Source organism: Rattus norvegicus, chromosome 18 (assembly GCF_036323735.1).
Source record: "Rattus norvegicus strain BN/NHsdMcwi chromosome 18, GRCr8, whole genome shotgun sequence".
Lineage (NCBI taxonomy): Eukaryota > Metazoa > Chordata > Mammalia > Rodentia > Muridae > Rattus > Rattus norvegicus.
In genome coordinates, this window is record NC_086036.1 from 69,159,867 (window position 1) to 69,173,908 (window position 14,042).

Genomic DNA, 14,042 nt, shown 5'->3' on the forward strand with positions numbered 1-14,042 from the left:
ACACTCTCTGGAACCCTGTGAGTGCCAGGTTTCTTGAAGTTTGGGGCCTGTTTGATGGACCTGGTTTTGCCTTGAGAGGTTTTCCTTACTCCAGACCCTTTACTAAGAAGGACAGGGACACTGTTTTCTGTCTGAGGACTTCCTGCAGGCAGAGAGAGAAGGTCTGGGGGTCTAGGGTGACACTATCATAAACATTGTTTTCACCTCTTCCTGTGTGGCAGACTTGGTGATGGAGGTGACTTGGTGGTCTAAAAGACTGAAAAGGAAGGAAAGAAAGAAACAAAAAGAAGCAAGGAAAGGAAGAAAGAAAACCAACTAAGAATGAGGATAATAGAGAGGAACAGTTTGGGGAGGAGCCAAGACGGGAAGGAACGAAGAGCTCACTTGCAGGAGAATGTTTGCTAATGCTTGTTCAGCACGGTTCATAAGTCTTCAGACCCTAATTCAAACAAGTTTGGATTTGTTCAGTAGAAATAGCATTGTTCCTGAAGAAGGGGACAACTCCCTCCATTGGCAACCTTCAGGAAATCTAGTCCTCTTGGATTTTGGCATACCTCGGCAGCCAAAGAATATTGTTCCTAAAGGAGGTCAAGCTGATCTGAAATTTCTTCAAGGTTTCCTGAGAGCTGTGGAGACAGAGGTTAACAGATGCAAATAAACCTCCAGTCCCCCTTCGTGAGTTCTGCATCCATTAAAAAAAAATAGAGAACGTAATTTTTCTCTCAAATGTCATTAATCTTAATGTATTGGTAACTGGGGTAAATAGGATCAATTAAATTTAATTATTTTTTTTAAAGATTTATTTTATGTGAGTACACTGTCGCCGTCTCAGACACCAGAAGAGGGCATCAGATCTCATGACAGATGGTTGTGAGCCACCATGTGGTTGCTGGGAATTGAACTCTGGACCTCTGGAAGAGCAGTTGGTGCTCTTAACCACTGAGCCATCTCTCCAGCCCCCAAACTTAATTATTAAAATTATCAACCTTGATGTGTTTGAGAATGCACAGTGTTTACAGAAGACAGGAGGCACATAGAGAGTAAAATGGAAGGATTATTTAATATTACTTAATAAATATGAAATGAAATAAATGTGAAATTCATGGATATTCCAAGGGCAGGTCATATGTAAGTCACTCAGCATTCTGAGGTAAATCTTGTCAGAGTGAAGAAATGCTGAAAGTGGGAAAAATAGTCTTCTCCAGAGAAGAGATTTCCAATTGCTTACCAAATACCAAGTGGTCAGCCCTGAAATCAGATACAAGACACATGCAAGCAACATTATACAGACTAAGCAGATTTCACTTATATATTTAGGAGTGTGTGTGTGTGTGTGTGTGTGTGTGTGTGTGTGTGTGTGTGCGCGCGTGCACACGCGCGCACGTGATAGGAGAATATAGTATATACTACATGTATTTATATATGCACATATAAATAATTTAAAAAAGAGGTCACAATTTATGAAAAGAAATAAGGGAAATACATGGGAGGCTTAGGGGTATGTGGAGGAAAGGGGAAATGATATGATTATATTTTAATTCTTTTAAAAATGTCAAAAGGTATGTTAAGCAATCCAGGTACTTGTTGACCACTGGGTACCCACTGGAAACCATATACAATAGAATTTGCCCAGGATCAGCCTGAGCTGTGAGAACCAGCATGAGTTAAAGGCCTAGCCCTGAGGAAATCACACAGTGAGCTTCTCCTAGGAACCCGATATGCACTTACCTAGTTCCCTTACCTCTCCAAGCCTCTCTTCTCTTGATAATTGATCTACACATACAACATGATGCATCTGAGCAAGGCACACACAGAACGCACGCCTTACCGGTAAGTTGCCAGTATTGAGAACAGAAATGTTAAACAATGGTAGCCCAGAGAACTAGGGAACATAACCATGAGATCCAGAACACAAATTAGGCAGTAATGGCATGCCAGCCATTAGCACTTGAGGGGAAGAACAAGCAATGATTCACTTGGTAGATTGCTGCAACCTGCCTTTAGACCTTCAAGTCACGGCATGAACTTAGGACACTTCCTTTATTCCATAATAGGCATCCGCGCATCAAGCCCAGATCATCGGACTAACCCCTTACCCACCCTTCCTGTCTACATGTCTGGTTTCTGCCTGTCTGTGGTAATTGTATGGTATACTGCATACTTTATCTTCGAAACCAGTAGCTCTTGCCCTCAAGCTGAATAGTGAAAAGGTTAAAACCTACAGTTAGTAGACATCCTTCAACTCTGACCTGATCCTTCCAAGCAAATCTGCCTGCCTGTGTACTTCATCATTACCCGTGAGCCTTATGGGGAAACCGTCGAAGTGATATATTTATTGAAATTGAGGCCACCCACCAATGACAAGGTGGATCAAGCCAAAGGAAATCTTTTAACTCTGAAAAGATACCATTCACAGAGCAAGATAAGAGCTACCCTTTAGGCATAGTGTTTGCAAGACTGTTTTTCTGTGAGCACTTGACTTTTAAGACGTATGAAGAATATAGTATTTCTATCTTCAAAAATTAAATTCACCTATGACTTGGTCCCACAAAAGCCCCATGATTAGAACTACAGGCTCAGACCTTTCTGGCGTCTGAATAACAAACATGGATACAAGTAGTATGATAAACGGTGATAGGCAGACTAGATGTAGCACACCCTTGGCATTAATCTAGGAGAGCACATTACTAAGGATTAGAACTTGATATTTGGAGGGGAGAGTGCTTGGGTAGCTCCTTGAAGGGTTAGGTCTCTCATGTATAGATCTGAAAGACCCAGACAAATTCAACTATTATGTGACCATGCAACAGTCAAAAAGGAGACAAATCTGTATTTATTAACCTGAAGGAAACTTCAAAACATCTTGGTAAGAGCACATGAAAGTTACACACTGAAAGATCCAGGCAACATTTGGTCTACGCAATAGCACATGAATCTCTTATTTGAATGATTTCATTCACAGGGAGAGCTGGAAGGAAAAAGTCTGTCTCCTGGCAAGTCAAAGGGCAGATTTGTCCAATGCCCATTTCTAACACCAGGAATCCTCCTGTAGGAACTCCCTAACTGGGACTTCCCATCTCAAGGGAGCAGGGCCAAGAAGAGGGAAAGCCTATGTCATTGTCTAGTTTTATTTCTCATTTGGACAGTCGACATAGATGGCTATCTAACCTCCCATCCTGTTTCAACCCCTGTTCCTTCAATATCTCTTCACAGTAAGTGGAGAAACACTTCGTGATGCCTTCACTGTCTCCCTGGTCAACCCTATACAGCTCCCATAGCTTACCCCTACCTGACACACTCACATTAGCCTGCTCCCTTAATCCTTCTATGTCTATCCTCCTCTCACCTCTTGTACTGGCTGGTTTTCGGTATCAACTTGACATAAGCTGGACTTATCACAGAGAAAGAAACCTCCCTTGAGGAAATGCCTCCATGAGATCCAGCTGTAAGGTATTTTCTCAATTAGTGATCAAGGAGGGAGGGCCTCTTGTCGGTGGTGCCATCCTTGGGTCCTAGGTTCTATAAGAAAGCAAGCTGAGCAAGCCAGGGGAAGCAATCCAGCAAGCAGCACCCCTCCCCTCCATGGTCTCTACATCAGCTCCTGTCTCCAAGTTCCTGCCCTGTATGAGTTCCAGTCCTGACTTCCTTTTGGAGATGAACAGCAAGGTGGAAGTGTAAGCTGAATAAACCCTTTCCTCCCCAACTTGCTTTTTGGGTCATGATGTTTTGTGCAGGAATAGAAACCCTGACTAAGACAACTCTCCAAGACTCTTTGCCTGATTCATTCATGCTCTTTGAGTCTTAGCTCACTAGGGTGCCTTCTTCAAATGTAAACCTTCCAAAGTACAAGGCCCAGTCTGTCTTAGAGGCAGCTCTTCTCTCCCACAATCCACCCCACATTCTTCTCCTTCACCATTAACCGCAATGAAGCTGTGTGACACATGGACACCTGTGTTCTCAGTGAGCAGTGACAGATAATATGCCACAGAACTTGGGGGATGTTGGTTGGTAAAGTGCTTGCCCTGCAAAAAGCTAGTCATAGCAGTATATTTCCCATGATACAGCACTAGGGAGCAAGGGACAGGACAGGAGGATGCTCAATGGGGCTTGCTGCCTAACCAAACTAGCTGAGGTAGTGAATTTCAGATTTAGAAGCTCCATCTGTGAGGGAGGGTGGGGGAAGGGGAGAGGGAGAGGGAGAGAAAGAGGCAGAGAGACAGACAGAGAGACAGACAGAGAGAGACTATAAGACACCTGGGTTTCCCCAGCTCTTCGCGTTTCTCTCACTTCATTAAGAGTCCAGAAGATGTCTACATCCAGTCAGCAGTAAGCTCTTGCTTGTCTGTGCCTCATCTCCTCACTGCTTTCTGTTACCATCTCATCTCTCCATCTCTTCCACTACCAATGCCCATCCCCACCCCCGTCCACCTCCACACAACCAGCCCTTGGCAACCAATAACATCAACACGGGCCTCACTTTCAAGAATCTTCACCCTATGTCCTACCTGCATCCAAACAGGCTCTATCCTCTCTATCTTCAAATAAAAACAGACTCCTGAAAACCTTCCATGAGCCAACAGTTTCCCTATTTCACCTCTTCACTCGACAGCCCCACTATGCGAAAGATTTTTCTATGCGCCTTGTCTCCCATTCTTCAGCTCATTCAAGCCCAGCACCTCCCGCTCACACACTATAAAACCTGCCAGCATTCGGCTCATCCCTGGTCCCACCACAGATGCGATCTGAGGAGCCCTCTCATTGTTACACACAGCTGTGTCCTTTCTTCTGCAAGTCTGTCTGCTCTTGGCTTTGTCGTTCTCCATTTCCGTCTTTCCTGGTTTCCCTGGCTGGTTCTCCTCTCCGTGTTTGGCTGGCTGTCCTCCCATCTGAACATTATTGGAGTTAATTGGGGCTGGGACCTCAGTTCTCTTCACTCCTCATTTATCCTTTCTCTCTTGGCAATCTCAGAGTCCACAGCCTTTCAAGTGCCAAAAATTCATCTCCAGCCAAGGACTTCTGATAAAAATATCCAACTGCCTCTCTGCGGGCTCTACTTGGATGTCTTAGAAAAGTTCAGACTTAACAAATCTAAAACTGGCCTCCTGGTGTTCTTAGTTCCAAACCTCCTCCCCCCTCCTCCCATTCTCCTAGCTTTCTCATCCTAGTCACTGGCCCTTTCATCCACTCAGTAGCTCAGGCCAGAAAACCACAAGTGGTCCCTGCCCTCCCCCTCCCCTTGGTTTGTTTGTCCAACCCTGCAGGTTCCGTTTTAACAAAAGCCTCAGTGTCCCCATCTTATCTTCGGCCCCCCAGTGTACCTAACCGTCATCAGCTTTCTCTGGATCACAAAAAGCACCTCTATTGAGTTTCTCCTCTACATGATTTTCATTTTTTTTGTCATTCTAAGAATTGCACATTTATTCATCCAGCAAGCAAGGATTGAAGAACTAAAGGACAGGACAATTTTGAGAATCTGCTGCATGGGTCAGTGTTCCTAAGGTAAGATTTGGGGGACTCCACCATGAGGACCATGAAGCTCTAGACATGTAACCTTGATACTCAGAGAATTAGTGATCTCTGGAGCTGTATGCTGTGTGTGTTGCTCTCTAGACTGGTTTTTAATTAAGAAAATGCTGGATTTTAACTGTTCTGGTTAAAACACAGTAAGGACTTTCTACCAGACATAAAACAAACTCAAAACCCCTGGAAAAACTCATTAGATGGCTCTTTTCATCTTGGCGGCTAACATTCCATCGCAGAAAAACCTAGAAAAAGAAACATTGGGGCCCAGAGAGCTACGGCCTGAACACATCAAGAGGTCAACCAGGAATCAAGATCAAGGCTGGTGTCGCCCATCACCATACGGTCTGCTTCAATAAATGTCTCCAAAGTTACGTTAGGAAACTGGAGAGGAAGTATTACCACCTAAAGGGAAGCAGAGCTTCAAGTGACTGTTACTCTAGTAGATTAAATTCCATGAGAATAGGAAGTGCATTTCTGATTCAGAGCTAATTCTTCGAGCCTGACCCAGGTGCTGCTATGTGGTAGGCATTCACCGAATAGTTGTTGAATGAATTATAGACAAGAGAAAGCTGTAATAATAATAGTCAGTATAATGGTAATAATAGTATGATAATAGTCAGACACAGAAGTCTGACTATTGAACTGTTGGCTGAGGTGCTGAGCCATGTCAGTGAACAGAGGGTAAACTGGAATGAAAAGAGACTAGAAATTAATGATCTGGTTAATGTGAGCTGGGGTACTTGCATGGTATAGAGAAAATGTAGATGCCTTTTTAGAGGAGAAAAATATGAATTGACTGTGGCTGCCTGTCAAAGGGAATATCTAAATACCACTAACCATAAACCATTTCTTAGAAATGGATGTGTACGTTTCCTATGTGTTAGACGTTAGGCGCCCAGCTGATGACAATATAGAGGCAGGAATATTTTCCCTTGGCGTGACATTACCTGGATGTAAAAAGGAAGGATGTGCTGAGAGCTTTGAGATAAATCGAACCTCACATCCGTGAGGCCACAGATAGTTTGATTCCATGTAATTGAAAAGTCTGCCATAGAAAATTGATTAAACCCAGAAAGCACAGAAAGGACTAAGGAGATCCACAAGACAGGGAGCAAATATGGCTTAAGGGGAAGGGTGGGGAGGGCAGTAGAACATGTGAGATATTAGAGTGGTGGAAGGAATTGCTGGTGGTAAAAGTGCATCACGGAAGGCAGGTTAGGGAGTGGTTGAAGGCACAGAGGAGGCTGGGAATCAGCCAAAATGAAGTGTGTATATAAACACGGGGAAAGTTTTTAACTGCTCAGGCCAATAAAAATAAAAGATAAAAATGTAAAAAATAGAAACAGAGCAATTAACTAGCTTCACGATGCTCTAAGCCAGGACCTAGTCGGGGTCACTTAGATCACTGGTGCCACCAAGGAGACTGGGAACTGCTGGTACCGGCGCTCTATTGTGTGGGAAAGGAGCGTTAAATAGTAAGCATCTTCTTCCCACCTGCTCCATTCCTTACCTGCTCACTACACAAATCTAGGAAAACCTCCCCTTAAACAGATGGATGTCTCCTGCACATACGCATTCCAGAGATGTAGTGGCTCATGAAGAAGACACAGAGCCCAATGCACCGTCTCCGGCTTCCATTTGTAACCCTAAATAAGACCGACACATCCATCAGGGCAGGCCTGGCCACCACAGAGCTACCAACATTTGACAGCCACAGGGAAGCAAGTCTTCATCTCCAGTCAGCCTCTAGTTGCTTGGTACAAAATCATGTGATGGCAGCTGGGGATGTACCCCACTCAGCTAAGTGCTACCTGTGGTGCACTTAGGACCTGTGTTCACATTCACAGAAGTCAAGTAAAAGCTCAGTCTGGGCTCACCGTGGTGCTTAAAGCGAGGCAAGAAGATCCCTGGGGCTCACGGCCCAGCAAGCTTCCTTGAATAACTGAGTTCCCGGCTTAATGAGAGACCTATCTCAAGGTAAGATGGAGAGGGACCAAGGAAGACCCCACGTGTCAGCATCTGGTCTACACAGACACATGCCCTGCACATGCAAGAGTGCCCACACGACCACGTGCCCCCTGCACAGAGATAAATGTATACTCTTTTTTCCTGAATTTGTATTCACAATATTCTAGTCATTTCCATGCAAGAATATAATAATAAAACACATCCTTTTCAATTCTAAACTTATGCATGGAATTATAGCAGGACTATTTAACACGTTATTCCCTATTTTCTTAAGCAATTGGATGAGTTTATGATATGCTATCAAATAGATATTTAACTGCAAGCCTAACGAACCCCCCCCCCCGGGAAAGTACTAGGAGGCTGTTATGAAAATGCAGCCATAAACGTATTGTACATAAAGTGGTTTCTATGCTCGCCTTTATTTCACGAAGAGGGACTCCCCGAAGTGTCTTTTCCAATTTCCTCTTTCCCAGTCCCCTACCACATGCACACCATTTTCTTTATATTGAGTTGGGCCTGCTGAAATTTAAAGCGGCGGAGGCAGTATTTACACCTCTCTGGTGCGCTCGCTGCATACAGTGAGGGATACAGAGGGGAAGCCAGACTCCAGGAGATTATTAGCTCCTTCAACAATGTCAACAGTTCTTAGAGATGGTCCCTATTATCATCTCTGCACCAGCAGTGAAGACACAAGGTCCCTGGTGACAAAGAGGACACAGGCATCTGGTGACAGTAAGGACACAGGCCCCTGGTGACAGAACCAAAGTGCTAGCAGTCTTGACTGCTAGCTCTGCTCACCAAAAGTAGGGGGAGATACCCTAGGTTCGGGTTCTAGTCCCACTCCATGACTTACCAGTAAGCTAATAAATTGCCCATTCTTTTATCCTCTGTATTACTAAACACAAGCACACAAGAGTTTATGTGACTGAAAGCCTGTTATCAGACTGACCATGCATGCAGTCTTTTTTTTCCTCTCTCCACATCCATAGACACACATTACTGCCAACATATTCCACGATTGCTTTTTTTCAGGCAATACTACCTTTAAAAAAAATCCCTCCAAATCAACAGGTCTACCACTAGTATAGCAGTTCTCAACCTGTGGGTCACAGCCCCTGTGAGGGTCAAATGGCCCTTTCACAGGGGTTATCTATCAGATATCCTGTTTGTTGGGTATTTACACTGTAATTCATAACAGTAGAAAATTACAGTTATCAAGTAGCAACATAATAATTTTATGTTTTGGGGTCGCCATAACATGAGGAACTGTATGAAAGGGTCCCAGCATTAGAAAGAGAGCATTGAGAACCGCTGCTCTAGTGTATTCTTTTCGTAGCTGCTCAATTATTTATGTTATTATGAGGGTCTTAATAAAGTCCCATGTCCCCACACGCTTGTGTAAAAATATTATTTTGTCTACTTCACTCTTCTCATTAGAATGAGCAGCATGCAGTCAATGAATACAAAAGCATTCTATAAACCAAAGGCATGTGCAACAGAGTGTAAGAGCGCTCTCTCTCTCTCTCTCTCTCTCTCTCTCTCTCTCTCTCTCTGTGTGTGTGTGTGTGTGTGTGTGTGTGTGTGTGTGTGTGTATAAGTGCACATGTGCACATGTATGTGCTGGCGCATGTACATTTAAGCTGCCACATATAGTTGGTGGATACTGGGTTCCACAGTGTGACTTCATGACACCATGACAATTGTAGAAAAGGATTTCTTATTCAGGGTAGTACGAGACAAGTAACTGAAGCATTCACCAGATACGTCAAATGAACATTACTCGAAATTTACTAAATCTGAAGCTATGGAAAGTCTCTATAAAGGCCCTATGCTGTGCTCCCTTATATATAAGAAGGAATGGTGGAGTAATGCGCTTTACATTGTGTTACCTTTGATGATCAGGGCAATAGATTACTTATGATTAGTGGAAATTGGGGTTGCTTTAATCAATTAATTATTACATTGATTTATTATTAAATTGATTAGAATACTCTTGAGCATTCAAAAAGTAGTAAGTTTTGATAGAGCCAAAATTGATCAAAAATTTGCTAATTTCCTCTGGTTCTTGTTTGGCATTCTTGGGCAGCCAGGAGTTAGCTGGAAGGATAGCGTGGAGAGACAGGCACATTGTCAACATCTTTTAGCTACTAAAAGTGTTCCCCGGGATCACCTTGGCTGTGCAGGATCCAATGCCAGGGGATCAACAACTCAGTAGGTTGATAGTGTGAAGGGGGCAGGTGGATGGAGCCAAGGGGCAGCCAAGATAATTAGACAGGCAGCCCTGATGCTTGCACAATGGAGCTGAATATGAAGCTGCTCAAAGACAAATGATGAGGTAGAGCACTCGTTAAATATAAACACCCTGTGGGAGGCGAGGCAGTAGACGGCCTCATCTGGCTCTGTCCTGTAATTCTATTTCACATTAAATGTATTATGGGCCATAACCTAACAGTGTCAATGACTCACCTCTATTCCCCAACAGCAAGAAAATGGATGATGAGCTCAAACGGTTCCATACATGACCTAAGGGGCTAAAACTGGAATGAGAAAAAACAAAAGATTCAAAATGAATGTTTATAATGCTAACCTGGGCACAATTGTTCAATCTTGCTGAACATGTTAACACACCCTCCTCTGCTCCCGTTCTGCCAGCAGCAAGAGAGACACTTCCCACCCGTAATTCCATTACTAAGTTCAAGTGTAAATCAGCGGAGGCTGAGACACTACCTTCCTCTGTTCTCCTTGGCGAAAGGGCACGATCCAGTAAACACACCAGGACTGGGAGAAACTCAAGTGGAATTTCGAAGGTCTGGGTATGTGGAGAAGTTCCCAGGTGTAGGATAAAACCCACCATCATGAGTTTCCTTCCCTGACCAAACTGAAATCATCTAATGTGTTTCCACTGCCTCTGAGAGGAGTCCAAGCTCCCAGCCCAACTTCAAGTGCTTACAAAATGCTTCTCCCAAAACCTTCTTATCTATCTTTCCTAAATTGTTCCGGCCTTAGTCACTGTCCTGTTGCTATGAACAGACGTGACAACCAAGACATGACAGCAACAATTAAGCAGTTGTTTGAAGTGTTTCAGAAGTCAAAAAGTTACAGAGACAAGGCCATTGCCGTTGTGGCAGCAGGCAGGCAGACATGGTACTGGAGAAGGTACTGGAGGATGAGAGTTCTACATCCTCATAGGCAGATAGCAGGCAGGAAGTAAGAGGGTGGGTCTAGAAAGGGCTTTTGAAACCCCAAAGCCACCAAGTGGCGTGTTTCCTCCAACAAGGCCCAACCTCCAAATCCTTTCCAAACAGTGCCAATCTCTGATGAGCATTTAAATAAATAAATGTCTGAGGGCTATTCTCATTCAAACCATGGCATTCTATACACTGCCCCTCATGGGCTTGCAACTATATCATAATGCAAAAACTTATTCAGTCCAACTTCAAAGATCCCTATAATCTATCATGGATGGTCCCAAATTGTTTAAAAGTCCAAAGCCTCTTCTAAAACTTGTGGCAATCTCTTAACTGAAACTCCCTAAAAAATAATCCAAAAAACAGATCACATACCTGGAGTACACAATGGTACAGGATATATATTACCATTCCAAAAGGGAGTAAAAGGAGCATAGTGAGGAAATACCTTACCAAAGCAAGACCAAAGAAACAGCAGGACAAACTCCAGACTCTGAATCTTAATGTCTAATATCAAAGCACTCTTCAGATATCTGACTCCTTTTAGCTTTGTTAACTATGACATACATCTTTCTCTTGGGCTGGGTCCCAAGTGTTCAAATTGTCCTCGACACCATTGTCTTCTATGGTCCTGCTAGGATGGCCCATCTATGCCTCCACTTAAAGCATTTAACTGGTTTTCTAGTCTAACATGTCAAAGTCTTCTGTATTCTTCTGAAAAACAGCACCATCAGGCCTCACACAGCAATGCCCCAGTCCCTGGTACCAAATTCTGTCTTGGACCCTGTTCCATTGCTGTGAAAAGGCAACATGACCAAGAAAATTCTCCTAAAAGGAAACATTTAACTAAGGGTCTGCTTACAGCTTCAGCGGTGAGTCTATTATCATAGTAGGGAGCATGGCAGCAAGAAGGCTTGGTGCTGGAGAAGAAGCTGAAAGCCACATCCTGAAACACAGACTGCAGGCAGAAACTGAGACTTGGTTTGGCCTGAGATTTTGAAACCTCAAGGCCTAACCCAGTGACACATTTCCTTAAACAAGGCCACACCTACTCCAACAAGGCCACACCTCCCAATCCTTCTCGAGTAGTGCCACTCCCTGACGACTAAGCATTCAAAGATGTGAGCCTATGTGGGCCATTCATACTTCTTGCCAGCATGAGTCATCTTAGTTTGCAGACTGTTTTCTTTTCTAGAAAATGAACCAATAGCCAAGGGTATTGTGTGATTATTGTGAACACCAAGAAAAGCCCAGACACGGAGTCTGCATCAAGAGATGCAGTCTATTCTTTCCTCACCCTGTCTCCTCAATATTCCTAAAACATGTCTAGCAAGTCTTTCTGTCCTCTTGCCCACCTCCCTTCCTGGTTCTGCTGAGATCTACCCACTTCTGCACCTAGACAGTGCAATCCTCTCTTAAATCCAAGGCCCACCTGTGCACTCCAAGGCACGGTCACACTAGATGAGTGCATCAGCATGAGACGGCAGCAATCTCCACTGTTCTCTCCTAGTCTAGCATTGTGACGTCACAGAGAGTTAAACTTAGCACTGAAAGCCAAGAAGTTAAAACTTCGAACTCTGAAGAATGAAAGTTAATACCCATAGAACTGAGGAGAATTGGAGGGGAGGTGAAAATGCTTTGCAAGTTTGATAAGTGGGGGAAGGGCCTTAAAGTCACTAGTCACCTGAAGCTTGTTTCGTGTCAGATAATGAGTTCTACCGGGTGCATTGCCTTCCCCTTCCCCCACGAGGTCAGTATCAGCATCCAATTTCCAGATGACAAAAACATGGAGTCTGATGGGTGAGCGCACTCTGTCACCACGTGAGAACCTAGATCCTAAACTCTACTCCATGGGCCATAACTATCCTCATTTAGAGCTCTAGAGAGTCACCCTATTCACAGAGTTCAGGTCTTACCACGCTACTTACCAAGTACTTTCAACATAGGACAATCCAACACCGACTGGAAAGATAAAATGTGTCTTTCTCTTAAGGAGTTTAAAGTCCAGAGAGAAAAATAAAACCATATCTAAATATGACCAGAGGGGAAAGCATTTCAGAGTGTGTCTACACTGACAGAGTATTTGAGGAAAATCAAAGAAATAGCTGTCCCCATGAGACTTAACATGATCAAAGAACTCTGTCCAGGGACCTACTTTCCAAATGCATATTTCCAGCTCTAGTTTTTAAAAGACTCATACCCACCCCCCTTGTATAGCTTCTTCAAATTTACCCTTTAGAAGTTTTTTTTAAAAAAAAACTCTTCCCCAAACATAATTCTCAATCATTTCTCACTGAGAACATGCTTGAGACAGAATTTTAAATCAGAGTAATAAAACTGGAATACATAACATCATTTTAAGGTGTAAAAACTAATAATTCATCTTAAAAGACCATAATATACAAGATAACATAAAACCTTTTCCCTAAATGGACAATAAATTTCTAGTCACACGGAAAGCTGCTTTTGTTGCTCCTGGTTGGCGCTCAGAAACTAAGATAAAAACAATTAAAATCTGAAGAGATTAGAAACTGGTGCCTGCTGCCAAACCCACAACCATCCAACCCGAAGCCCTATCTGTCTTCTACCTGCTTTTTGTCAGATAAAGTCGTTGTCAAGTAAAGCATAGCATTTAGTTTAAATATTTGTATTACTTTTTCATGCTTGTGTGTGGGGTATACATTCATGGGTGCACAATCATGAGTTGTCATGCATGTGGACACATGCATGAGTGCATGTGTGTGTGCACATGAGTACAGAGGCCAGAAGTCGACGTCGTGTGTCCTCCTGGATCACTCTTCCCTTTCTGTATGGAGGTAGGATCTCTCTGTGAACCCAGAGCTTGCCAATTCAGGTCAGAATCGCCATCCAACTTGTTCAGAGGCTCTACTGTCTTTGTCTTATGTCTGCCTGCCTGGCTTATATGTGAGTGCAGTATTGTGAGCAAAGGGATTGTGAGCACAGGGATTGTGAGCACTGGGATTGTGAGCACTGGGATTGTAAGCACTGGGACTGGGAGCACAGGGACTGTGAGCACAGGGATTGTGAGCACAGATGTTGTGAGCACTGGGACTGTGAGCATGGGATTGTGAGCACAAGGACTGTGAACACTGGGATTGTGAGCACAAGGACTGTGAGCACTGGGAATGTGAGCACTGGGATTGTGAGCACAGGGATTGTGAGCACAGGGATTGTGAGCACAGGGATTGTGAGCACTGGGACTGGGAGCACTGGGACTGGGAGCTCTGGGACTATGAGCACTGGGACTGGGAGCACAGGGATTGTGAGCATTGGGATTGTGAGCACTGGGACTGTGAGCACTGGGACTGTGAGCACAGGGATTGTGAGCACAGGGATTGTGAG

The 14,042-nt window shown here is 43.9% G+C and overlaps 1 long non-coding RNA gene across 1 annotated transcript; it reads right to left on the reverse strand.

The window, feature by feature from the left end:
* Positions 1 to 1,036: 1,036 nt before the first annotated feature.
* LOC134482987 (uncharacterized) lies at positions 1,037 to 12,840 on the reverse strand. Its single transcript, XR_010059767.1, has 3 exons — positions 12,112 to 12,840; positions 9,958 to 10,028; positions 1,037 to 1,248 (listed from the first exon to the last, which is right to left on the reverse strand). It is a non-coding gene; the product is annotated as an uncharacterized LOC134482987 (long non-coding RNA).
* Between the last annotated feature and the right edge of the window lie 1,202 nt (positions 12,841 to 14,042).